Here is a 27778-nt window from a genome sequence, read left to right as displayed (position 1 = left end):
AAGAGAAAGAGAGAGAGAGAGAGTCAGCGTGTTTTAGAAACTACTGTAGGCAAGACTTTCTTACTTCTCCTTTTTGGAGGACTGCAGGATGCGTATGAGCAGATTGAGATTGTGATTCCCTTGCTGGCCAAATTGGCCACATAAACGATGGACTCGGAGCCAGAGAGTAGCTTGAAAGAGGAAAAACGTTACATTAAACTGGTAGGGCTCCCCTTGGATCACTACCTCACCGTTTCACTACGAACACATTCTCTTTGAGCACACCATACTTCGTTGATCCTTTCTGCAGTGTTGTCGATGTTTTCCTGAGCTCCACCAGCGTCTTGTAGATCTTCAGATGCGAACGCTCGGCCGAGGACCCGTCTCCACATTTACAGTGGCGTAGTCCGGGCCAGAGGAAGCCAGGTCTTTTGGGCCGTGGAAAAGCCCGCATTTGTGCCGCTCGTCCACTGGAAGGAGTGCGGAGGGATATCGGCATTGGAGTTGCATGCAGCCGGATCCTGTGCGTCCTCCAGCTGATCTCGCCATCGGTCATCTGCTGGCCCCGGCAGGATCATCATCAGCATGTTCATGGCGTCCGCATTGGCCGCTCCATAGCGACTGGCTGCCCGCCGCTGATCGTGATTGCCGATCACCCAGTTGGCCTGCGACTCGGGGGCAGGTTATTAAGCCAGCTGTCCACGGCTGTCTTGATGGATCTAGCGGAGACGCCGTCGCTGGCGGGCCCCGTGATCCGCAAACTGGTGCAAGTAGTACTGCTGCCGCTCCTCGATCCACTCCCAGGCACTGCCACGGAAGGCCTGTACCCAGTTGGAGGCGTTCCCTCTTTCCCGTCTCAGCATTCACCTTTCCGTCGTGCCACTGACTTTTTGAACCACTCGTTCTCGTCACTCGAGTGGTTTGGGACAAAGTCCAGTATGATCTTCAGATCCAATTCTTCGGCTTTCTTGATCAACGCTCGGAAGTCGTCCAGATTCCGTACTCTGGCTGATGTCGAAGAAGTCGGAAATGTCGTAGCCAAAGTCCACCATCGGTGAGGTGAAAATGGGTGACAGCCAGGCGGCAGTCACGCCCAGATCTTGAGGTATTCTAGTTTGCTCGTGATTGCCATTCAAGTCTCCGATGCCATCACCGTCTGAGTCCATAAATGATCTTGAATGATCCCACCAATCCTTGCTCTTCACCGACGCTGACAAGCATGATTTAGCCAGGACTTGTAGTGTACCAGAGTTTAAATATATATATATATGTAAACAGATATATAGCCCTTGATATCAGCAGATGACTATGACTGAACTTAAGACGGCGTACAAATACGGTTGGTCGTGTGCACTCTTGCTAGGCTCGGGTCTAGCTCGCCGGATGGTCGGGGTTCTTCCTCACCTAATTGTACTATCGTACTCCACTACATTTAAATAGTGCACTTTACGGGAAACTATAAGTGATTATACAAAAACAAAGTAAACTGAAATACTGATAGCGCCGACACGCCAAATAAAAGCCCTACTGAACCATTTCTATTTAGAGAGAACCTAGGTGTTGATTGCCCCTCTCTTCTGTACCCACCCTACCATGACAATGCGTTCGAGTTCTTGCATTGTCCCTTGATGAATCCTTTACTAAGATTTACCACATTTTATAAGATCCTGGCACGGATACTCGACAGACCATTTTTATGATTTTAAAGATTCATTTCAATTCAAAACGATTCATATTTTAATATAATGGGAGACTTCAATTTCAATATTCATTACGTTGCAGTTGTAGAAACACAACAATTGACTTAGGTTCTAATTTGTGGGTAATATTCCCTTAATCCTAATTATCATATAAGTTTAGTTATAAATTCATTATTTAAAGCATGAAAATTATTAGGGTATAGATATATAGTTAAATATGCGACACTTCAGTTTAAGTTTTAAAAAAGGTTTTATTTTTTCACTTAAACTTAGCGTACATTGGTTAGTTATTTCCCCGACGATGACTGAGGTCTGATGTCTTGAACGGAATTAACTTTGGTTGAATTCTCCGACGGTGTCGCGATTGACGTTTGTCTTGAACAGAACTGAGTTGGCTTCTTAGATGCAGACTATTTATATTATGATGCTCGGTTTGGGATTCGGATTTGGATTCGGAGGCGTTGGCTTCGACTTCGGCTTCGGAGATGGAGTTCGTGACTCGATCGATATGTGGGAAAGGCGGCTTTTGATGAAAGGCTTCCGCTGCGTATGATCGGTGTTGCATTACTTGGGGGTGGCTGAGAATAGGGCCTCTGATTGGTCAGCTAGGATGGTGTGATTCTTGAGAATCGATTAGTAATTGATCTCTGAAGAGTGGCGGGATTCTGGTGCGGCTGGATTCTAGTGCGGCTGGATTCTAGTGCGGCATCTATTGTTTTATGTTCAACTTCCAGTTTAGGGTGTTTGTTTACATTGCCTGCAATCGGCTACGCGTGGTCTATTTCGAGCGTGAGATTGTTTATGAGGGTTCGAAGCTGAGGGTGTCGTATTGTTTATAGTATTGTGGGTAATTGGGTTGCAGGGTAATAGACATAGACAAGGGTATGCGGAGCATGGACTATAGATATGTCACTCCCCCATTGTTAGATTTAAGCCTGTCCTCAGGCGATTATCCTTGGATATAGTTCAGGTGCGTCTAAAACTGTGCCTGCTGGGGATTCCTCGTCTTCGTCTAAGGGTGTTTCTATGTGCGGGTCGGTTTTAGGCTTATTGCTTTTACTTAGATTAAACAATTTGTAGCTTAATCCTATTATGAGTATGACAAATAGTAGTATTAAGCTTACATGTAATACATTATTTAATCGCGTATTTTCTATTACGATTTCTTTGGTTTGCAAATAAGACAATGGTTTAATTTTTTGTTACGTTATTGTTGATGTAGATGCTTTGTGCAAATTCTGGTATGGAGTTGGATATTAAGAATTCATTTAACTGTATACTGCAATTATGTATTTTTATTAATGCGTTACCTTCTACTTTTATTTCTTGGTTTAGGCAATCTTGGTTTAATATGGTTTTTGGTAATTTCCAAGTTAACAATATATTGGGTTCTATGAAACTTATTTGAAAGTTTTAGTGTGCTTTGGTGTATGGACATTTTGTTTCTACTTGTTTGACTATTCCTGAAATACATTCGTCATTTATTTTTCGTTTTGATTCTTTTTCATATACCTCGTTTTCTAGAACGTAATAATTGTTTTGCGTTAGGTCAGTGAGGATGTTATTATCTTCATCTCGATATGGGACAATTTTAAGTATAGGAATATTTCTGATCTCTCGTGGGATGTTGGAAATTATTAGTATTTCGTTAGTGTCTGTTTTCAACCAGGTAGATGTTTTGATATTTAATAATTTCTCTGAATCGATGTGTTTCAGGTAATCCTGCCTCAATAATTTTGGATTAAAGATCCCTAATCTTGTTAGCTGCATGCCTAATTCAATATCCTCTATGTACTCTGTAAAAGGTTGAAGGTTAAATATTAATATCTCTAGTTGCTTATTTCTATCATTATCCTTGTTAATTTATTGACAACTTCTATGCCAGAATTTACTGCTTGAATTACTAAGTTTAATTCGTTAGCTTGAACACTGTGGCTAGCCAGATTGTTTATTTTCCCTTCTAATTCGACTTTATCATCTTGATCTAATGTTCCAAATAGATATTTATATACTGTGCCTACTGCATTTATAAGGCCTCTTTTGTTTCTTTTGGCTATTTTGATGCCGTTGAATTCACGTTGCAATTTCTCGATTAAATATTGAACTTGGATTACGTTATTAAATTGGGTTGCCTGTTCTAGTAAACTCTGATATGTTTCATCTGTTCTTGTTATATTAATTGTTAGATAATGGTATTCATAATTAATGGGTATGTTAATGGTATTTGTTTTGAATATGAGATATCCATTCCTTGAGTTGATGGGATCTATCTCTATATTCTGTCCCGAAGACTGTAGGACGGTGAACATTAGTAAGATTATAATCTTAATCATGTTGTAGCTCCGGATTCCCAGTACTCTCTTCGGGTACTCTGCAATTATCGTATTTACTTTTATTAGATTTTTTCTTTCTTTTGAATTTCGTTTTATAGTGGGTGATTTTCCTCCCTCTATTTTTCTCTTCAAAGTGCTTTTCGTCTACCTGCCTAATTTCCCCTGTTCTTTTCAACGGGTTGGTTGTTTTTGTTTTAACTAGGGGTGCATTCTTGTAGCGTGTGTCTACTTCAAAGTCGATTCTATCGTTATTCAAATGATTGATCTTCCTAACTTTATTCAGTTGGGTGTTATAATCTGGTAGTCCGGCGTACAGGAAGATATCAGCGTGGGATCTTTTTGTAGTATTATGAACCGTTTTATGGTTATAAGTGTATAGAATTAACTCGAATTTGGTGAACTTGTTTTCTATGTTATCCTCACTTGAAATGATTCTTCATTTTTCATTGATCGTTTTATGTAGTCGTTCTACATCAGAAACTCCGTTTTTACTGGTAGTGATTTCGATTTTCACATTTTCCGCATTCAACCATGCTTGCAATGCTGCGCACATAAAGGCTGAATCTTTGTCGGCTTTAATTCCCTGTGGCTTGCCCCTTTCGTTTAAGACTTTTTCGATGGCTCTCTTGGTTTCTAACCCGTCACGACTCTTAACTTCTACAAGGGTAGCGAATTTAGAATATACATCAATGCATGATAGGAATTGTTGATTGCCTACCAAATAGAAATCCATGACATACTTTTCTCTGATATTTTGTATTTCAGGGGTGATTTCGAAGGTTAGATTGGTGTTACGATGCTCTGTTTTAGCAACGTTGCACGTAGGACATTCATTGATAATATTTTGGATTAACTTTTGATAATCGGGGTAGTAGAATTTTCCTTTAAACCAATTAGTGGTCTTTTCGATACCTGGGTGAAGTAGCTCTTTATGATTCTTCAATATTTGTTCTTTGAATTCGGAGTAGTTCGGAATATTTATGAGTTTGGTACTGGATTTAATCAGTTTAGTGGTGTGATTTGGACTGATTATCTCCAGGAATGCCCTTTGGAACAGTGGGAAGTCTACTTCGTTATGGAAATATAGTGCACTCTTTTTGGTACACACATATTCCTTTATTATATCTTTTGCTAATGATTCTGTCATTTCGGTATATGTGATTTTTATCAGTATCTTGTGGAAAAAGTGGGATGTTTCTACCTTATCCTCATTACCTTTAATCAGTTCTATTTGCCTATTATAGTAATTGATTGGTCTCTCTGTAAGTAGAATATAATTTGTATTATCTTCTTGCGCGCTACGGACCGTTGCACAATCACTATTAATGGTTTCCCCGAGTAGGTTTTCGTTAATCTTTACTCTTGATAGCGCATCGGCTACATGGTTCTCCTTTCCGGGTAAATATTTTATTTTGAAAGCAAATTCATTTAATTTGATCTTCCATCGTTGTAGCTTCATATTTGGTTCCTTGAGGTTATTCAACCAAATCAAGGGTTTGCGATCACTCAATATCTCAAACGTTCTACCAAACAGGTATGATCTGAAATACTTAGTTGCCCAAACTATAGCTAGTAATTCCTTTTCTATTGCTGAATAATTGATTTCGTGTTCGTTTAAGGTTCTACTTGCATAGCAGATTGGTTTGTGGTCTTGCGACAACAATGCAATGTTACTTGCATCGGTTGTTACCGTGAACATTCTGTTGAAATCTGGGAATGCGAGGATGGGGTCTGAGGTGATAAGTACTTTCAATTTTTCGAAGGTCTCGACGTATTTTTCCTCTGTTGGGTCTATGACTGCTCGTTTCTTTAATTTGAGTGTCATAGGTTTTGCTATATTAGCGAAGTTGAAGACGTGAGCGTAACGTGAAGACAGAGCGCGAAGTCTCTCTCAGCCACCTAAACATCTTCAAGCGGCTGCAGCAGCTCCGCAAGGAGCCCACCATCGAGGAGGGCTCTGCCGAGATCAAGGCAGTCAGCAACTACGTCCTGGCCGTTAAGCGGTGAGTCCTGACCTCATCATCATAAGTTCCAAATTTCAGTTACCTGAGCGGCAACTACGTCTACATTTCGCTGTTCAACATTTTCAACTCCATCGAGAATGTGGATCTGACCCAGGTGTTCGGTGGTCTGCCCGCCAAGTTCCAGTATGCCCTTGTCATACTTATGTACATATGTACAGTATGAAAAAGGATGAATAAGCAAAAGGGAAAATAAGTACAGTTCAGGAATCGTACGAATACAGCTAGTGTGATTTGTATGCGCACCGAGACTTAGGCTTTAGCTCGCAGTCGACGCTCTGCATTAAAATACTAATGCAGGCAATAATAACAAGTCCCCACTTATACGCAGTACACATAGTATACAAATCTAGAGTATATTTACTAAACATCATAACACATCAATTTATTTGTAAAATGGTATGACGAGAATCTCAGACACCGATAAACAGCTTTTTGTCACGCAGTGTGTGCAATGGGCTCTCGGCATCTCTCTTTTTGCATCGTTTTCCTTCTATTGCTCTGCTGCGCAGTTTAAAAATATTCAAGTACAGTGCACACTCGAAGGAGTGTACACTGGGTTAGCAAAATATGCTTTCGTCATTTACAAGGACAATGTGATCCAGTTACTGACTCAGCTATTTCCACAGTAGTCTGAGTGCGCAGCAAATTGTATGCTCTAGGGAGATTGCACTGTACTATGCTCTCTCGCTGACCGCACGTCAAGCGCTCTCTCCCTTTTTACATAATTATATTTCCTATAAATATGTTTCGCACTCGATGCGATCCACCAGTTGCTGCTTTTCTTTGATCAGTTGTTGTTCTAGTAATACATATTAGCAAATCTTTTATAAGGCAGTCCATCAATGATGATTAAACACCGCTCGGTCCCTGTGACTCTGGTGCTGTTGCAGCTTCTAGCTGTGGTGCAGGGCCAGCCCTTTCCCAATTACCACGCGAATTTCGTGGACATCGAGGAGCAGGCAGCGGAGCTGAAGTGGTGGCAGACCGGGGCCTTTTATCAAATCTATCCAAGGTCATTTAAAGACAGCAACGGCGACGGCGTGGGCGATCTGAATGGTGAGAATATAGTGTTGAAGAGAGGGCTGCTAATAATGCGATTGCAATTGCGCAGGCATCTCGGAGAGGTTGTCGTACCTCAAGGAGGTGGCCATTACGGCCACCTGGCTGTCCCCGATCTTCACCTCGCCTATGGCCGATTTTGGCTATGACACTGCCAACTTTACGGAGATAGCTTCCATCTTTGGGACCATGGCAGATTTCGAGAATTTGATGAAGGTGGCCCAGCAGCTGAACATCAAAATAATTCTCGACTTCGTGCCCAACCACTCGAGCGACGAATGCGAGTGGTTTAAGCGCTCTGCGGCCGGGGATCCAGAATTCAAGGACTTCTACGTGTGGCATCCCGGGCGCATGGTGAACGGCACTCCCCATCCCCCGAGCAACTGGATCAGTGTATTCCGTGGTTCCGCCTGGCAGTGGCACGAGGGCCGACAGGAGTACTATTTACATCAGTTTGTGAAGAAGCAGCCGGATCTTAACTATCGCAATCTCAAAGTGCGGGAGGCCATGAATGTGAGTTGATATCGTAAGCTAGCAGATTTTCTTATAAACTTTGGATCCTTTTCAGAATGTACTACGCTTTTGGCTGGCCAAGGGCGGCTCCGGCTTTCGCATCGGCGCAGTGCCACATGTATTTGAGATGGCGCCCGATTCACAGAATCAGTACCGCGATGAGCCTCGCAATGACTGGGATAATGATCCCGAAGACTACGGCTATCTGCAGCACATCTACACCGTCGATCAACCCGAGACGATTGACCTCGTCTACTCGGCAATGCCACGGCCGAGGGCGCTCAGCTGCCGTTCAACTTTCTGCTGATAAGTGAGCCGACGAACTCATCCAATGCCGGGGAATATGCCAGCACCGTGAAGAAGTGGCTCCAACATATGCTTAAAGGACGTACGGCGAATTGGGTGGTGAGTTGACGTCCCTGTTTTACGGTACCAATAGTCCTTAATCCGTTTTGTGTTACCAGCTGGGCAACCATGCCGCGAGTGGGCTCCCGTCTGGGCAGCGATCGCATAGACATGCTGAATATACTGATTGCCGCTCTGCCCGGAGCCAGTGTGACCTACCAGGGCGAAGAGCTGGGGATGGCAGACGTGTGGATCTCCTGGAAGGACACTGTCGATCCCTCCGCCTGCAACACCAACCCAAGCATCTACGAGCAGTTCTCACGCGATCCGGAACGTACTCCCTTCCAATGGAGCGATGCCACTGATGCGGGATTTAGTAATGCCAGCAAGACGTGGCTCCCCATTGGAGAGGATTACAGGCAGATCAACGTGAATCTGGAAGAGACCCAGCCTCTGAGCCACCTGAATGTCTACAAACAGCTTTGGAAGCTGAGAAAGCAGGCGAATACCATGCAGCGGGGAGACACTGACGTGAAGGCCCTAAGTGGCGCTGTTTTGGGCGTGAAAAGGTGAGAAAACTCCTTCACCAATTTGGCTTAATAGTAATGAAAGGTCTTTGCAGATATCTCAAAAATGACGTCACATTCGTGACTGTGCTGAATATCTACGATGCATCGCGATGGAGTGGAGACCGTCAACCTGCAGCAGAGCTTCTCAGATTTGCCCAAAGTTATTCCTTTGAAATTACTAATTACAGGACTGATAAAATACTTTTCTGTGGCAGCGATCTCATCAATTCCACCCCTGTTCAATTGCAACCCAAGGATTCACTTGTACTTCAATCAACCTCTTCGTACTTTGCTTATGCCACCAACGGAGAGATTCGTCAGCTGCCGGTGCTCGGTATTTATCTCTGGTTGGCTCAAGTGGAGCTCTATCTCACCCACCGGTAAATTTCCACACGTGATTCCATCAGCTGACGATTAATTAAGCACTCAAAATAAAACGAGGGGGAACGTTGTGAGTTGCTGCGGACACCGCAACTCTACATTTATACCCGATACTAAGTCAGTATGGCTCTCCGGCAGACGCCGCTAATATTAAACGACACGACAAAGAGTGCGTGCGAGAGAGACAGAAAATCAGTCTGAGCGTGACGTCGGGCGCTGCGTAGCCACTGCAAATTGATTTCTTGTGGATGAAACAGATTTTCGTCCTTTTTGTGGGCGGAAGGGGGTGGGGCGAAATTTTGAGATATACGTTTTATAGTGAGATCTAACAGAAGTGCGGATACCAAATTTGGTTACTCTAGCCTTAATAGTCTCTGAGATTTGTGGATGCCACAGATTTTCGCCCTTTTTGGGGGCGGAAGTGGGCGGGGCAAAGTTTTGAAATATTCTTGTATGAGTGACATATCACAGAAGTCTGGATCCAAAACATCGTTGCTCTCGCTCTTATAGTCTTTGAGCACTAGGCGCTGAAGGGGAAGGACAGACGGACAGACGGTCAGACGGACGGAAGGACGGACAGACGGACAGACAGACAGGGCTCAATCGACTCGGCTATTGATGCTGATCAAGAATATATATACTTTATGGGGTCGGAAACGATTCCTTCTGGACGTTACACACATCCACTTTTACCACAAATCTAATATACCCCAATACTCATTTTGAGTATCGGGTATAAAAAACACTCATACGAGAACTCAAGCTTATCACCAGATCACTTTAGAGACGTGCTATAAAAGGGGACTCCAGTATTGGGGCCTCTCAGTCAGCCATGACGTTTCTACACAACTTATTGGTAACTATTCTCCTCTTGGGGCTGTACTGCGCGGCCGGCGACGCTGCTGCCATAGATCTCAGCCTTGATTCGTACCAAGAGAGGGCGACGGCATGAACGGAGGAGACGCGGGACTGGTGGCAGGTTGCCCAGTTCTATCAGATCTATCCACGATCCTATAAGGACTCTGATGGTGATGGCGTTGGTGATCTGCAGGGCATCATATAGAAACTGGACTACCTTAAGGAGATCGGAGTCACGGCCACTTGGCTGTCACCCATTTTCACCTCACCAATGGGAGACTTTGGCTACGATATCTCCGTTTTCTTCGACATCCAGCCAGAATATGGCACACTGGACGATTTCGACAAGCTTGTAGCTGAGGCCATCTTTGACTTTGTCCCGAATCATTCGAGTGACGAGAACGACTGGTTCAAGAAGTCAGTCAAGAGGGAGAAGGGCTACGAGGACTACTACATGTGGCACGATGGCTATGTCAACTCCACCACTGGGCAGCGAGAGCCGCCCTCTAACTGGCTACAGGATTTCCGTGGCAGTGCGTGGGAGTGGAACGAGGAGCGGCAACAGTACTACCTTGACCAGTTCGCCGTGCAGCAGCCCGATCTGAACTACCGCAATCCCCTGGTGGTGGCACAAATGAAGCGTGTGCTGACCTACTGGCTGGATCGGGGCGTTGCCGGTTTCCGCATAGATGACGTCCCCTGGTGACTGGTGACCCCTGGCTTTGAGTCACTGCCCGATGCCAATGGACGCTATCCAGACGAGCCGCTGAGCGGCTACACAGATGATCCTGATAATTCGGCCTACTTGAAGCAGATTCACACGCAGGATCTGCGCGAGACGGTAGAGATGGTCTTTCAGTGGAAGACATTCCTGGACGATTACCAGCGCGTCCATGGTGGAGACACGCTCGTCATTATGGTGGAGACCTACTCTGAGCTGGACTACGTAATGCAGTTTTACGGCAATCGAACAGCAAAAGGAGCTGAGATTCCATTCAACTTCCAATTCATTGTGGGGGAAATGGGGATAAGAACAATACTGATCTCACTGCAGGCGGATTTGTGAAGATTATCAAGAGTTGGCTGGGACAAATACCCGCCGGAAAGACGGCTAACTGGGTGGTAAGTGCTCGAACACGCTTCAAGATCCGCAAGCTTCTGAATGCTGCATTTTCTTTAAGATGGGAAACCACGATCAGCGTCGCGTGGGCAGTCGATATGGCGAGGATCGGATTGACCTAATGAACATGCTGCAGATGTTCCTTCCTGGCGTGAGTATCACCTACCAGGGCGAGGAGCTGGGCATGACAGACCTCGACATCAGCTGGGAGGACACGCGCGATCCGTCGGCCTGCAACTCCAACGCGGATATCTACGAGGAATTCACACGCGACCCGGGCAGAACGCCCTTCCAGTGGAGCGAAGAGGCGAACGCCGGTTTCTCCACCAACAGAAGCACCTGGCTGCCGATAAACCCCAACTACTTGACTATCAACGACAAGACGGAGAACGCCTCCACTACTAGCCACCTGAGCCTGTAGAAGCAATTGGTGCAGTTGCGTCAGCTGGAGACCCTGCAGCTTGGTTCCACAAGGTATGCCAATGTGGGTGACAATGTGCTGGCCATCAAGCGATCGCTGAGTGGACAGCCGACCATGGTGCTAGTGGCCAATGTGCTGGACACCAAGGTCACGGGTGTGGATGTGGCCGGTGTACTGTATGCCTCCGGCAACTACAAGGTCAAGGTGTCCAATCCTCAGGCCCAGGCATCTGCGGGGTAAGCTCTCACCCATTATCATCTAATGTTTCTACTAATATACTGACTTTGTCTCTGCAGCGACAGCGTTACTCTGAGCAGCCTCTCTCTGGAACCATAAGCGGCCCTTATTTTGGAGTCGGTGTAGAGTATTCTATATCTAATCATAAGTTCAAAAAGCAAAAAATACAGACACACGCGCACATTTTCTCGTATTCGTATTTGGGCGAACGACACTGGACAACTTTTCAATTTAAGGTCGTATTCTTGGCCAACTTATACAAATTATGAGGAATTCGTGGAGAGAAAGAAATTCATTAGACGTGATTGATAAGACACATAAATCACGCATCCGAAGCGTTGCCTCCTGTCAAAAAAAAGACCGACAGACCACAGAATGTGTCGCGGAAATGAGGCAAGCAGCTTGTGTGTGTGAGTGGGGGGTGTGATTCTGTGGGTACTCGAAGTTGGTAAGAGTAACAAGCTACTGGGAGAGTAACTTTTGACTGCTTCGCTTTTTAATTTACTTATACAAAATAAGTAAAATTACAATGAATTTTCAACTTCGTTGGCGAGAAAGCTGCAACATTGAAGGAACAAAGAACTTACCAACTTAAGGATGCTCTTAAAAATAGTTCGTCTTAAACAGAACTGCAAAATCATTGTTAACGCTTTCCCAGCCTCATCGGACGGGCCTTTCGCGACAATTGGTCTGTCATCAGGGTGTCCTCTGTGGGATTCACTGGTAACCCAGCAGAAACCACCGAATCTGGGCGAGCATAAGTCAACCCTTTGGCCAACAGTTTTTTTTTTTTTTTTGTTTTTTTTTGTTGTTGTGTGACTACAGGAAAGCTTCATGCCGACTCAGCCGAAGCCGAAGTGAGGGACTCTAACCGCTCTAAAACCAACCACACCTATCCCGGATCCCGGCGGTACTGTCGCGAGATATTACTTCGCCGGGGGAGATGCCCGTAGGGCTCTTCTCTTAATAATCTCCTTTATCCTTTATCTCCTTGCATCGCGTGCTCTTTCTTCGCAACGTAGTTTGGTAGCCATAGTTACGGCCATGAATCTAATCGCGGCCCAGTTTCCTTCCGACTCCAGCAGGCATTCTGTCAGGTTTGTCACCGCTGGCATTCTTCCAAGCTTGTTGCTTAGATCCTCTCGTTCTTGCCGAAATCTTGGACATTCGAAGAAGCAGTGCTCTGCGTCTTCGATGACCCCTGCGCAGACCACGCAGAAGGGGTCGTCCTCGTGCTTAAACCTATGCAGGTAGGCTTTAAAGCAACCGTGTCCTGTCAGCAGTTGTGTCAGGTGATACTCCACTTGTCCATGGCTACGGTTCAGCCAACTCTTCAGGTCTGGGATTAGCCTATGGGTCCATCGCCCTTTGCTGCTGTTATCCCACGAATCTTGCCATTGCAGGATTGTGCGCTGCCTTAAGGCACCTCTGGTGTCCTGGTCCGTAGTCCCCAGGGTTCGCTGTGCCCTGATTCCTGCGGCTTCTCTTGCCAGCAGATGGATGGGAATCATTCCTGCTACCACAAGTGCGGCGTCTTGGGATACCGTTCTGAATGCGCAACACACCCTCAGGGCACACAGCCTCTGGACTGCGTTGCATTCTCGGGCATATGTTTTATGCTTCATTGCATCAACCTATATTGGTTCAGCGTACATTAGCGTTGAGCCAACTACGCTCGCTAGTAGCTTTCTCCTTGGCTGTTTCGGGCCTCCGGTGTTGGCCATGATGCGGGATAGGGCCACTGCCGTCTTTCCTGCTTTGCTGCTTGCATACGCCATGTGATGCTTGAAGCTGAGTCTGTGGTCAATCATGACCCCCAGGTACTTCAGGCTTGGACTGGAGCTAATAGTGCAGTCTCCTACTCGGATCGTGGCCGACTCCACTACTTTCCTGCTGCTTATGAGCACCGCCTCCGTTTTGTGGGTGGCTAATGAGAGGTCCCTCCCTGATAGCCATGTTCTGGCTCTCTCTACCGCGTCGTTGCAGATTTCTTCCGCCGCTTCTTTCTGTTTTGCCACTACGACTATTGCTATGTCGTCGGCAAAGCCTATCACCGTGGCGCCCATTGGCATATCCATCTTGAGGATTCCATCATACATGATGTTCCACAGCAGCGGGCCGAGGACCGATCCTTGGGGAACTCCTCCAGTGATTTGGTGCTCACGTGTCCCCTTATCCGTCTCATATATGAGCACTCGGTCTCTTAGGTAGTCCGCGATGATATTCTGCAGATACGGCGGTACATGAAAGTTTCTCAATTCTTCTAGTATGTGATCCCAATTGGCAGAGTTGAATGCATTTTGGACATCGAGTGTGACCACTATGCAATACTCTTTGGTCGCTTTGCTATCTCACTTACCTCGCCGATTGCGTCCACCGTGGACCTGCCTTTGCGAAACCCGTGCTGTCTCGGTGAGAGCTGACGCGTTACTGCCTTCTCCAGCCTGGTGTGGATTATGCGCTCGAGGATCTTACCCACTGTGTCGAGCATGCAGAGTGGTCTATAGGATGATGGCTCCTCGGTCGGCTTGTTCCCCTTGGGTAAGAGGACTAGCCGCTGTCGCTTCCATGGTCTGGGGAAGGTCCCTTCGGACATGCACGCATTGAATAAATCCACGTACATTTGTGGATTGGTCTCAATAGCCGTGCGGAGAACGGCATTTGGGACCCCATCAGGTCCTGGTGCTTTGCCGTTCTTGATCCGTTGTAGAGCTTCGAGGACTTCTGCTCCCGTGGTGGCTTCTATTTCAGGTGGCGGTATTCTATCCATCACCCTCTGGGCTGCCACTTTCTCTGGAAATAGGGTTTCTACTATGTTAACCAGCAGATCTGCACACATTGGCGGCGGGGGACTGAACACTCGCAGTCTCTTCATTACCAGCCTGTATGCGTAGCCCCAAGGGCTACGAACGCTGGTATAGTCGTCTTTTCCGCTGGCACTCCTGCCTGGCGCTACCTATTGCAGCGTTCCACCAATACGTTGGCCTGCGGTTGTTCAGGCTTCTTTTTTTCCTTAGCATGGAGGCATCACATGCTTCCAGCGTATGTATAGCCAGTTGGCTTGCTCTCTCTTCAGCCGTACCGTTGGTCTCGTAGTCCTCAAACATGGCCCGGACCATATCCGGCTCTAGCGTTTCGGTCTTATAACCGATCTGCTTGCCAATGAACGGGTTAGGTGCGCCCGCTTCCTGGATTTCACATATGAGGGCTTGGTGGTCACTTCCGGTGTATAAGCCACTAACTTCCCACGTTGTCCTGCGGCTGAGGCTGCTGCTCACGAACGTAAGGTCTATTATAGACCCCGTTCCAGCTCTGCCGAACGTCTGCTGTGTGCCTGTGTTCAGCAGTACGGCATCCAACGTCGCAAAGCATTCTAAGAGCGCCTGTCCCCTTGGGTTCGTTTTCGGGCATCCCCACTCCGTCGCCCAAGCGTTGAAATCGCCGGCTATGAGCGTAGGGTGTTTCTCCCGCGCATCTTCAGCAATCCTTTCCAGTGCCTGCGTCGCCTGCTGTAGGCTGAGGCTCGGGGGCAGGTAGCAGCTATATATGTGCACTCCATTTATCCGGGCTCTGGCGAATCCGTCTCCGGCGTATGTTTGCAGTAGTTGCTGTGTGGGACTCGCACAGCTCCATATCGCTGCCTTCTTGCTCGAGTCAGCAATCCACTCTCCCGAGTTGCGATTCCGGTATTGCTCGCTTATGACTGCTACATCAATACGGTGCTCCCTTATGGTCTGGTCCAGCAGCTGCTGTGCCATCTCGCAGTGGTTGAGGTTTAGTTGGATGATTTTCATCTATCCTTCATTTGCTGCATCGCCTTTTGATACTGCGGGCACCTCGAACTCGTCGTTTGGTGCTTCGGGTCCTTCACCCGGTGGCGCTTGCAAAGAATGCAACTTGGTTCGTCTTTGCAATCTTTGGCCTGGTGGTCGGCTCCTGCGCAATTGTAGCAGCACTTCGTGAAGTCTTGGCTGCTCTTACAATTAGGCGCGATGTGGCCAAACTCCATGCACTTGTAGCATCTTCGGGGAGTTGACTTGGGTCGTATTCTGCAATACCCCCACCCCAGGCGAATTCTTCCTTTCTCCAGGAGGGGCTTTGCTATAGCCGGTGGAACTTTCAGAGTCAGGGTCTGCGTGCTCCTATAGGCTGGTCTGATGGAGATGGCTGCGGCCTCGCAGATTTCCACCCCTGCCTGCGCTTTGAGTTCTGCTAGGACTTCCTCTTGGGTGGACACTTCGTCTATGTCCCTTACCTCCAAGATGACAGTTTCGGTAAGACTCCTTACTTCAACCGTGCTTCCTAGCGCTTCCTTGACTGCTGCCTGCATCTCGTGGGTTCTCGGGTCCGCCGATTTTTCCAGCATCAGCAACAGCTCTCCTTTTGCTGTGCGTCGCACCCCTTGCACCGATTGCCCTAGCTTTTTAAGACTTGGCTCTGTCTTGACCTTCCTTAGAATGTCTGCATATGAGACAGTGCTGGTGGCGGCGATGACTATTGCATCGCTGCGTGGCGGTCTTGGTCGTTGCTGCTGCTTTGGCTTTGGCCTTTGCCTAGCTACGACCTTCACCCACCCCACCTCTCGATCCTTTGGGGCGTCCTCCGGTCCCTTGCGAGCTACGGCGTCCCTCATGTGGCCTTCCTGCGGCTTCTTCTCCGTTTTTTTTTGACTTTTTGGGTCCATGTTTTGGCTTCTTCGGCCTTGGGGACGGGGACGGTGACGGGTGGGTGGTGTTCCTGTGCTCTGGCCGTGCCCTCTTTCCCGCCCTCTCCGTCACTGCCGGCTGTGTAACCTTGGCTACAGCCTGCTCCGCAGAGATCGTCTGCCAGCACGATTCCAACTCTCGCTGCAGATATTCGATCTCATCCACCAGATCCCTCATTGGGTTCGTGATGGACCTCTTTGGGAGCACCATCAGCTTCCTCAACTCTCTGGCCTTTTGGCCCAAGCTTGCCAAATGCGCCATGGCCCTCTCCTTCGGGTCTGCTTGCTCCTCTTGGGGGCGCTGCAGCGTTGGAGGAGAGGATCTTGCACGCTCCTCCACTGCTTCCGCCGGCTGGTTTGGCGATCGCGCCAGAGCGAAAGGGATTCTCCTCATCCCAGGCGAATGAGCTTGTCAGCGGAGTGCTGCAAGCCGCAGCTTGTTCCCGCTGATCGCTCATCTCCGATCTGGCCGTTGATCTGGCAACTCCGGTTGCTGTGGCCGCGCCCTCTATTGGCCAGACGCTGTCGTTTTCCAGCACTTAGCTCCGTGCTCCAGTCAGCTGTTCTTCCGTCGTTCTCCAACACCACTTGCGGTGTGCTTGGCCAATTTTGCCCAAAACAAAAAGAAGGCAGCAACCAACAAGTGGCCCAAGAATCACAGCGAGAAGAATAGGAAACAGCACTTACCTGCTGTTCCTTCCCCCCCTTCGGCCTAGGGCTCGACGGCGTCCCACTGGGATTTCGGCCAGTACTATTGGCCAGGTGGCCGCTTCTCTGCTTGCGGACTTGCGTTCCGCGCAGGTAAGTAGCGCAGCACTACTATTGGCTCGCGCTAACTACTCTTTGCCTCTTTTCCAGGCTAACTTCGACGTTTTCCACTGAATTATACGGAACGATTTAAAAACACGACCGCACTCACTAGAATACACTCGTATGTGTGTTGCCTTTGGCCAAACAGTTATGAGCCCTGTTTGTGGTGCAATTAACGAGGGCCGCCAGCCAGTAAATGAGCTTCCAGCTCCAGCTCCTGTTCGAACCTTGCCCGCTGCACGTGCCGATCCAGAAACCTCAGCCAGACAATCTCATCAGCGGCTCACCCCTGGACATCCTGGCGAAACTCAAATATGAGCCCTTTATGGCAAACTTTATTAATATGCAAACGTTGTAGGAGCTGCGATACGTTAACTAAATGTGCAAGAGGACAGCTCTGGGCGCTTTTCCGGGTGCCCCGATTACAACGAACTTAATGCTTTTTAAAAAGTTTTTCAATAGGAAGAGTCACAAAGTTTTTGCTGGTCCTATGCCATCGGAACCTTAAATCTGCGGAAATCATCTTAAATGTAATGATTTCTGTGCGTTTTTAAGCTTCTCAAGCTCTCTCTTTGGGAAATTACCTTCATTATCTGTACGAAAATGAAATGACAAAAAGGCTGAGACTGCCATCAGGTGGACTCCTCTCTGCCACCAAATCCGTCTGTCATGCGGTTTCCATTTTCACAATTTAATATCTTTTAAGGTTTCTGGTCACGTGCGTAAGGTGAAGTGGCTCAGAGCATTCACATCTCCTGCAGCTGCTGTGTGTCTGTGACCTTTTTAATGGGCTGACGGTCATTACACATTCTTTTTTATTCATTTTTGCGCCCGGCCTGATACAGACTGCTAATTTTTTGGCCGAATCCCATAATACTATTAAATCGAAATCACATAAATCGGACCTTAAACCTGGATTTTTGGGCATAAAAAAACTAAATCGGGTGCCTAAACTCCATGATGCTCGAAATTGGAAAGGAATCTGTGGTTCGGTGCTAGAGATCCATTTCCCACTCTTTAAGGTACAAATTGCGCAGAAAGTGTCACGCCACACCTTAAGCCATTTTATATTATTTACCTTTTCCACGAAATTCAATCTCGTAATTGTTATCAAAACTAATCGCACGTGAAATCCACTCAAATCAGGTATATACTCGCCTTGTAGATGGACTGGGAACCCAAGAATTCACGCACTGACAGTATGACAGCCTCTTCTCCCACCCAAGTCAGGCTTGAGCAAAACAATTTGGAATATTCGAAAAATCTTTGATACCAGCAACTGTGGCGTATACTTAACGTAAGACTCCTCCAAAGAGAGTCTACCAATTACCATGTGTAAACGCAATTTAATTATTTATAACGCAATTGAAGTTTTCTTTCGGTTGACTTGCAGATGGGTGCTATAGGACTTATCGGAGAGATTCGTAATCGATCGCCCTTAAAGCATGTGCCGCCGACCCCACTTAGGAAACTCATCGAGCCACTCTCGACGGTTTCGACTTCAAAGAGCACCCCAAGCGGGACCAGACCACAGCCAGAATAAGGACCAGAACCAGAACCAGCAGCCCTGCCCAGACCAGACAGTTTTGTTTTATGGCCTAGTCTCTGTTGGCGTCTGTATTTACTCTTGTACATTGTGCCACACATACTGCATAACCCGACTGACTCATGGTTCTTTTTAAGCACACAAAGTATAAATACAAAATACTTACCGAATACAGAGAATGGATGGATGGAGGAGACTTGTGCTTGACTTTAATTTGTGTGTAAACACTTTAAATGGCGAGCCCGGCATTCCGAGCGGGAATTAACAGAGTACTCGGGCACTTCACCCCATCCGGCGGCAGTAAGGGATGCGATGTACCCGTAGCAGTTATGTTTTTTTTTTTTTTATATTCATATACTTATTTATTTGCTCTATAATATATACTGTACAATTTATATTTAACTTAATTTAACGGACAAGAGTATGTTGGACTAGGGGCCCGCGGACTGCGGTACTGCCGCAAAGCATTGCTTCGCAGTGGCTGGACACCTACTCCGTCTGCTCCTTCCGCCTTCTCTCCAAGGACCTAAGCGTTCGCATCACGCTAGAGGCGAACTCCGCGGCCGCTTCCCACACTTCGGGTCTGCCAGCATCAGCGGCACAGAGTCTCGGTGCTGACCCTAGACCCTGCTGCTGTCTCCAATGTCTGACGCTCGAGTCAAACTGTGCATCGAAGAGGACGTGGCGAGCGTCCTCCTCTATGCCTGTGCCACACTCGGGGGCACCAGTCCTCTGTCTCGTGGCCGAAGCGCTTGAGGTAGCCGCGGAAGCAGCCATGTCCGCTCAGTGCCTGGGTAAGGTAGAAATCCACCTGGCCGTGCTTCCTTTCAACCCAGCATGCTATGCTTGGGATGAGGGTGTGGGTCCATCGGCCTTTGGGTGAGTGGTCCCATCGAGTCTGCCATCTGTCTATGCTGGTCCTTCTGGCGGCGTCCTTAATGTCTGCTTTGGAGCGTACCTCGGCTGCACTGTCCGTCATGGCATCATGGATCTCCTTCCTCTCCCTTATCAGCTCCCTGAGCGGAACTTGCCCGGCAATGACTAACGCGGCTTCGTCTGAGATGGTCCGGAACGAGCACGCGATCCTAATGGCGCACAGTCTGTACGTTGCCTCAACTCCTCGCATGTAGCTCCTCACCTTCGCGGCTTCTGCCCACACCGGTGCGGCGTAGAGCATCTGCGACGTCACGACGCTCGTCAACAGTTTCCTCGTTGCCTGCTTTGGCCCTCTGGTGTTTAGCAGCATCCTGGATAGCGCTCCCGCGGTCCCACCGGCCTTCGTGTGGACGTATTCCAGTTGCTCTTTGAAGGACAGGCGCGTGTCGATGAGGACTCCAAGGTACTTGATGGACCTCTGCGATTCGATCGCGGTCCCACCGACCTGCACTCTGGCGGTCTCGACCACTTTACGGCTGGATATCAGGACCGCCTCCGTTTTTTGGGCCGCCAGCTCCAGCCCCGCGGCGGCTAGCCACGCCTCGACGGCTTGTATGGCGACGTTGGCAAGCTCCTCCACTGCGGCAAGTTCCTTCGCTACCGCCACTATTGCGACGTCGTCAGCGAAACCCACCAGGTTAGTGTTGGCTGGCATCGGGAGCCGTAGGACCCCGTCGTACATGGCGTTCCAGAGCAGAGGTCCCAAAACGGAGCCCTGCGGGACTCCGGCTGAGACTTCGTATGCCCTAGAGCCCTGACATGTGTCCATTGTCAGCACCCTATTGCTGAAATAGCTGCGCGCTATATTCAGTAGGTAGCCCGGGATGTTGAAGGACCTCAGTGCCTCCAGCGTCCGGGTCCAGTCGGCCGAGTTGAAGGCGTTCCTTATGTCCAGTGTCACCACCAGACAATAGGACTTGGTTCCGCCTCTCCACCTAGTCCCAGCAATGGCTTCCTCCGCCGTTTGTACGACCCTCAAGATGGCGTTCAGCGTCGACCTCCCTTTCCTGAACCCGTATTGGTTCTGGGAGAGACCGCCTGCTACTTTGATGGCTGCGCTCAGCCTCGCACCGATCACCCTTTCGAAGACTTTTCCCATGGAGTCCAGAAGGCAGATGGGCCTGTAGGAAGAGGCCACCCCTGGCGGCTTGCCCGGCTTGGTTAATAGTAGCAGCCGTTGCCTTTTCCACCTCTCGGGGAACGTCCCCTCCTGGAGGCATTTGTTGAAAAGGCCCGCAACTTCCCTCGGGAGTAGAAGAAGTGCCAGCTTCAACGCGCTGTTGGGGATCGCATCCGGACCCGGAGCCTTCCTAGGTATCAGGTATCTGCCTGCCTGCAACACCTCGGCTTCCGTAACTTCGCAGATGTTGCTCGGGCTATGCTCGAACCGCAGGGAGCTAGGGATCTGCCGTCCTCGAGGAAACAGTGCCCTGACTATACCCTCCAGTGCCTTTGGATCTGTTGGAGCTTTACTGCCCGCTTTCAGCCTCTTCACCACCATCCTGTACGCGCCTCCCCAGGGGTCCTCTTCGGCGGCATCACACAGCTTTAGGAAGCATTCCCTCTTGCTGTTCCTTATGGCGGTCTTCAGATCCTTCCTCGCCGCTTTGTAGGTCTCGCTGCATCGGGCCAAGCGCGGTGTGCCTCTGGCTCGCTGGAGCAGCCTTCTGGCCCGGTGGCAGGTTCTACGGAGAACCGCAATCGCTTCGCTCCACCAGAAAACTGGATCCTTGTGCTTCCGGAACGTCCCTCTCGGTAGCATGCTCTGGTCGCAGGCGCCTTCAAGTGCGTCCGCCAATTTGGTCGCCATATCGTTGGCTCCGTCTGCATCGTTTGCAGAGTAGCTCTCAAGGGCGCTTGCGAAGGCTTGGGCCCTCAGCGTGTCCTGGCGGTACGCCTTCCCATGCCGGAACGGGGTACCTCTCGATCGGGCAAGGGTGCCCAGGGTGCATAGTATGGCCTCGTGGTCGCTGGCAGTATATACGCCGCTGATCCTCCATCGGGCGTTCCGGGCCAGCGTGCTGCTGGCATAGGTGAGATCGATGATCGACCCTACACCTGCCCTGCTGAAAGTTTGCTGGGACCCTTCGTTTAGAAGGACGACGTCCAGAGAGGCAAAAGCCTCCAACACCGTGCGGCCTCTGGCGTTTGTACGGGAGGACCCCCATTCCAGGGCCCAGGCGTTGAAGTCGCCTCCGACTACGACGTTGTTCCGTCCTCGCAGATCGCAGCTCAGCTCGTCCATAATGCGGCTGAAAGTCTCCAGTGAGAGGCTGGGTGCCAGGTAGCAGCTGTAGAACCATATGCCGCCTACATACCCTCGGACGAACCCGTCTGCCGACTTGGTGTAGCGCAATTGTGGCGCGTCGACGCCACAGAGCCACAGGGCCGCTTTGCCAGTAAGGTCCGTGGCCCAATCGCTGCTGCTGCCCACCTTATGTGGTTCGCTGAGGAGTGCCACCTCAGAGCCAAGTTCGCGCACCGTCTGCGTCAGGAGATCCTGTGCGGCCCTGCAGTGATTCAGGTTGAGTTGAATCAACTGCATGTCGTCCTGGTTTTGCCGAACCCGCTTCGCGTGGCAGGGCAGTTTTTAGTGCCTGCCTTGTGCGTGACCTCCTTCTTTCCAGCTGCTGAGCAGATGAAGCACGCAGGCTCTTTTTTGCATTCGTCAACTTTGTGCCCTTTCTCCCGCATTTGATGCAGCAGCCACTCCTGTCCACTGTACTCTTGCAGTTCCGTGCGATATGCCCGGGTTCCAGCATCGGTAGCACCTTGGGAGTCCATCTCTTTCCCGGATCCTACATATGGTCCAGCCGATCCTCACCTTGCCGCCTTTCAGGACCGCTTGGCCCAGGGAGAAGGGCAAGCTGACCACCGCCAGCTGGGACTCCGCGTATCCGCGGCGCAGACTGCGGACTCTTACTCGACCCTCGTCAATGTTGAATTGGCGAGTTAGAGCGGCACAGATCTACTGCTCTGTCGCGAGGGAGTCGATGTCCCGTATCTCCAATATGACCACCTTCGAGTCTTCCGTCATTGCGCGCACAGACGCTCCATCGCCGAGGACACGTGCGATGCTGGCTTTCATGCCCTCAGCACTCTCCACGCTGTCTTTTGCCACCTCCAGCAGAAGGTTGCCGTTTATGGTGCGGCGTACCTTGGAGACGCAGCTTCCCAGGTCGGAAAGCTGGTTGTCGTGTCGTCTGGTGACCATTGCCAGAACCTCGCTGTACGACTTCCCGGGGCCTGAACTATGACCGCGTCTGGGCGAGCGCGGCGTGCTGCTCTCGGCCTCTTGGCCACCACGCTCCATTCGCTGTCCGGGATTCCGGGGCTCTTGGGCTGCCTCATGGCGCTGGTCGTCGCCACGTCTCCGTGTGGCCGCAACGGGGGTCCTCTTTTTAAGGGTCCTCTTGGTTGCGATAGCTCCTTTTCGCTGCCTTGGGCGCGTATGTGGGGTTCCCGGCTCCCCCATTGGACCTTCGGCCACGGATGGCTGGCTAAGTTTACGCCACGGTTCGGTTTGCGCTGCGGCATCTTTCCTCCAGACGGTCGTTGTCTGCTGCTCCTTGTCTGCGCTCCGCGTGCTCTGTGAGCATTTCGGGCACAGGCCTTGGGCGTCGGAGCCTTCCTGCAGCGCGCTTCTACCCGCTGCAGCCTCTTGGCTCGATTCGATGATGTTCGAGTGCAGCTCCTTCATGCGCACGAACAGTGCTCTGGTGGCCATGTTGATGTGGCGCGTATTTTTGTCCATCATCCTGGTCTGAACCTCATCAAGGATTTTTCCCAGCTCCGAGAGGTTCTCAAAGCAGGTAGCCTCCTGGTGGGCCTTGCTCTTCTTGGGCGGCGTTTGCCTCTGGGAACTTCCCGGCTGGCTGGGTCCCGAAGCCTCTTGGGGGTCTCCCTAGAGTCAAGGTCCCGACTCTGCGCCGCTGCTGCTGGAGATGGAGATGGCTCGCGTGCCGGCGATCGGGCGAGCATGCTACCCTTCCTGAAGGCGAGCTTTTCATTCTCCTCCATTTCTATTGTTTACTTTAGAATTTGAATTTCGAAATTAAAATCTCCCTCCGTTGGCGCGCAACTCCAGCTCTCTCCAACACTCTGGCAGCCCTGGGTCGATCGGGCTGTCTGGCAACACCGTCCGTGTGGCAACTCTACGCGATCACCTGTCTGGCGGCGCGATCAGCTTTTGTGTGTGAAGCTCCGGACGAGAAGAAGAAGAAAGAAGAAAAGTTGAGTGAAAATTCCTTTTTTCCCTCCACCAACAATGTGGAAAGTGCAAGTGGAAGGCGCCAAAACAAGGGTTCACCCCCCTTCCCCTGCTGCCTGGAGTGCACTGATTGTGCCCCTGCAACAGAGCGGGATGCCGGTGGGCCGGCTTTTATACGCAGTACGTACCGGTGCGACAGCAGCCTGCTCTCAAAAGCTTTTCTTCCAGGTAACACGCGCAGCGCGGATGCTAAAAACGGAAAATCAGGAGCCCGTGATTCAGAACAACCGCACTTGAAAACGCTCAACTCTCTCTCTCCTAGCAGTTTATGTGTGTGTGTGTGTGTGTGTGTGTGTGGTGGAGTGGTTTGTTTGTTATACCCGATACTCAAAATGATTATTGGGGTATATTAGATTTGTGGTAAAAGTGGATGTGTGTAACGTCCAGAAGGAATCGTTTCCGACCCCATACAGTATATATATTCTTGATCAGCATCAATAGCCGAGTCGATTGGGCCATGTCTGTCTGTCCGTCTGTCCGTCCGTCCGTCTGTCCGTCTGTCCGTCCGTCCGTCTGTCCGTCCCTTCAGCGCCTAGTGCTCAAAGACTATAAGAGCGAGAGCAACGATGTTTTGGATCCAGACTTCTGTGATGTGTCACTGCTACAAGAATATTTCAAAACTTTTCCCCGCCCACTTCCGCCCCACAAAGGGCGAAAATGTGTGGCATCCACAATTTCGACGATATGAGAAAACAAAAAACGCAGAGTGCAAAATCTGAACCAGATCGTATAATTATTATAGCCAGAATAAAGAAAACAATTTCATTCTTTCTTGCTCTGTCTCTCTCTAACACACAGGTTTCATGGTCGGTTTTGCCAATTGCAAAATATGAGTTCAAGGATCTCAGAACCTATAAGAGCCAGAGCAACCAAATTTGGTATCCACACTCCTGTGATATCGGACCTTGTCCATTTTGTGTCCAAATTTCGCCACACCCTCTTCCGCCCCCGCAAAGGACGAAAATCTGAGGCATCCACAAATCTCATAGACTATTAAGGCTAGAGTAACCAAATTTGGTACACACACTCCTTTAAGATGTATCTATAAAACGCATATCTCAAAATTTCGCCGCACCCCTTCCGCCCCACAAAGGACGAAAATCTGTTGCATCCACAATATTGCAGATTCGAGAAAACTAAAAACGCAGAATCATAGATAATGACCATATCTATCAGATAGCTGAATCTGGATCAGATCAGATAATTTTTATAGCCAAAAGGAACAAATCAATTTGCAGTGGCTACGCAGCGCCCGACGTCACGCTCAGACTGATTTTCTGTCTCTCTCGCACGCACTCTTTGTCGTGGCGTTTAATATTAGCGGCGTCTGCCGGAGAGCCATACTGACTTAGTATCGGGTATAACTGTAGAGTTGCAACTCACAACTCACAGCCAGACTCAGCTCATACACCTCGAACAATGCGCTGAAGGGATTGACAAAAGAGAAAGAGAGAGAGAGAGAGTCAGCGTGTTTTAGAAACTACTGTAGGCAAGACTTTCTTACTTCTCCTTTTTGGAGGACTGCAGGATGCGTATGAGCAGATTGAGATTGTGATTCCCTTGCTGGCCAAATTGGCCACATAAACGATGGACTCGGAGCCAGAGAGGTAGCTTGAAAGAGGAAAAACGTTACATTAAACTGGTAGGGCTCCCCTTGGATCACTACCTCACCGTTTCACTACGAACACATTCTCTTTGAGCACACCATACTTCGTTGATCCTTTCTGCAGTGTTGTCGATGTTTTCCTGAGCTCCACCAGCGTCTTGTAGATCTTCAGATGCGAACGCTCGGCCGAGGACCCGTCTCCACATTTACAGTGGCGTAGTCCGGGGCCAGAGGAAGCCAGGTCTTTTGGGCCGTGGAAAAGCCCGCATTTGTGCCGCTCGTCCACTGGAAGGGAGTGCGGGAGGGATATCGGCATTGGAGTTGCATGCAGCCGGATCCTGTGCGTCCTCCCAGCTGATCTCGCCATCGGTCATCTGCTGGCCCCGGCAGGATCATCATCAGCATGTTCATGGCGTCCGCATTGGCCGCTCCATAGCGACTGGCTGCCCGCCGCTGATCGTGATTGCCGATCACCCAGTTGGCCGTGCGACTCGGGGGCAGGTTATTAAGCCAGCTGTCCACGGCTGTCTTGATGGATCTAGCGGAGACGCCGTCGCTGGCGGGCCCCGTGATCCGCAAACTGGTGCAAGTAGTACTGCTGCCGCTCCTCGATCCACTCCCAGGCACTGCCACGGAAGGCCTGTACCCAGTTGGAGGGCGGTTCCCTCTTTCCCGTCTCAGCATTCACCTTTCCGTCGTGCCACTGACTTTTTGAACCACTCGTTCTCGTCACTCGAGTGGTTTGGGACAAAGTCCAGTATGATCTTCAGATCCAATTCTTCGGCTTTCTTGATCAACGCTCGGAAGTCGTCCAGAGTTCCGTACTCTGGCTGGATGTCGAAGAAGTCGGAAATGTCGTAGCCAAAGTCCACCATCGGTGAGGTGAAAATGGGTGACAGCCAGGCGGCAGTCACGCCCAGATCTTTGAGGTATTCTAGTTTGCTCGTGATGCCATTCAAGTCTCCGATGCCATCACCGTCTGAGTCCATAAATGATCTTGGAATGATCCCACCAATCCTTGCTCTTCACCGACGCTGACAAGCATGGATTAGCCAGGACTTGTAGTGTACCAGAGTTTAAATATATATATATATGTAAACAGATATATAGGCCCTTGATATCAGCAGATGACTATGACTGAACTTAAGGACGGCGTACAAATACGGTTGGTCGTGTGCACTCTTGCTAGGCTCGGGTCTAGCTCGCCGGATGGTCGGGGTTCTTCCTCACCTAATTGTACTATCGTACTCCACTACATTTAAATAGTGCACTTTACGGGAAACTATAAGTGATTATACAAAAACAAAGTAAACTGAAATACTGATAGCGCCGACACGCCAAATAAAAGCCCTACTGAACCATTTCTATTTAGAGAGAACCTAGGTGTTGATTGCCCCTCTCTTCTGTACCCACCCTACCATGACAATGCGTTCGAGTTCTTGCATTGTCCCTTGATGAATCCTTTACTAAGATTTACCACATTTTATAAGATCCTGGCACGGATACTCGACAGACCATTTTTATGATTTTAAAGATTCATTTCAATTCAAAACGATTCATATTTTAATATAATGGGAGACTTCAATTTCAATATTCATTACGTTGCAGTTGTAGAAACACAACAATTGACTTAGGTTCTAATTTGTGGGTAATATTTCCTTAATCCTAATTATCATATAAGTTTAGTTATAAATTCATTATTTAAAGCATGAAAATTATTAGGGTATAGATATATATATATAGTTAAATATGCGACACTTCAGTTTAAGTTTTAAAAAAGGTTTTATTTTTTCACTTAAACTTAGCGTACATTGGTTAGTTATTTCCCCGACGATGACTGAGGTCTGATGTCTTGAACGGAATTAACTTTGGTTGAATTCTCCGACGGTGTCGCGATTGACGTTTGTCTTGAACAGAACTGAGTTGGCTTCTTAGATGCAGACTATTTATATTATGATGCTCGGTTTGGGATTCGGATTTGGATTCGAGGCGTTGGCTTCGACTTCGGCTTCGGAGATGGAGTTCGTGACTCGATCGATATGTGGGAAAGGCGGCTTTTGATGAAAGGCTTCCGCTGCGTATGATCGGTGTTGCATTACTTGGGGGTGGCTGAGAATAGGGCCTCTGATTGGTCAGCTAGGATGGTGTGATTCTTGAGAATCGATTAGTAATTGATCTCTGAAGAGTGGCGGGATTCTGGTGCGGCTGGATTCTAGTGCGGCTGGATTCTAGTGCGGCATCTATTGTTTTATGTTCAACTTCCAGTTTAGGGTGTTTGTTTACATTGCCTGCAATCGGCTACGCGTGGTCTATTTCGAGCGTGAGATTGTTTATGAGGGTTCGAAGCTGAGGGTGTCGTATTGTTT

General features: G+C 49.0%; 4 pseudogenes; 2 read left to right on the top strand and 2 right to left on the bottom strand.

The window, feature by feature from the left end:
• Window positions 1–226: 226 nt before the first annotated feature.
• On the bottom strand, window positions 227–1193 carry LOC117194285 (annotated as a pseudogene).
• Window positions 1194–6863: 5670 nt separating this feature from the next.
• Window positions 6864–8959, top strand: LOC117194290 (annotated as a pseudogene).
• Window positions 8960–10017: 1058 nt separating this feature from the next.
• On the top strand, window positions 10018–11680 carry LOC117194286 (annotated as a pseudogene).
• A 13524-nt stretch (window positions 11681–25204) lies between these two features.
• On the bottom strand, window positions 25205–26437 carry LOC117194284 (annotated as a pseudogene).
• Window positions 26438–27778: the final 1341 nt, after the last annotated feature.

The sequence above is a fragment of the Drosophila miranda genome (assembly GCF_003369915.1).
Source record: "Drosophila miranda strain MSH22 chromosome Y unlocalized genomic scaffold, D.miranda_PacBio2.1 Contig_Y31_pilon, whole genome shotgun sequence".
Taxonomy (NCBI): domain Eukaryota; kingdom Metazoa; phylum Arthropoda; class Insecta; order Diptera; family Drosophilidae; genus Drosophila; species Drosophila miranda.
Note: the sequence above shows the minus strand (reverse complement) of the source record. Positions and strands in the feature narration are given on the sequence as shown.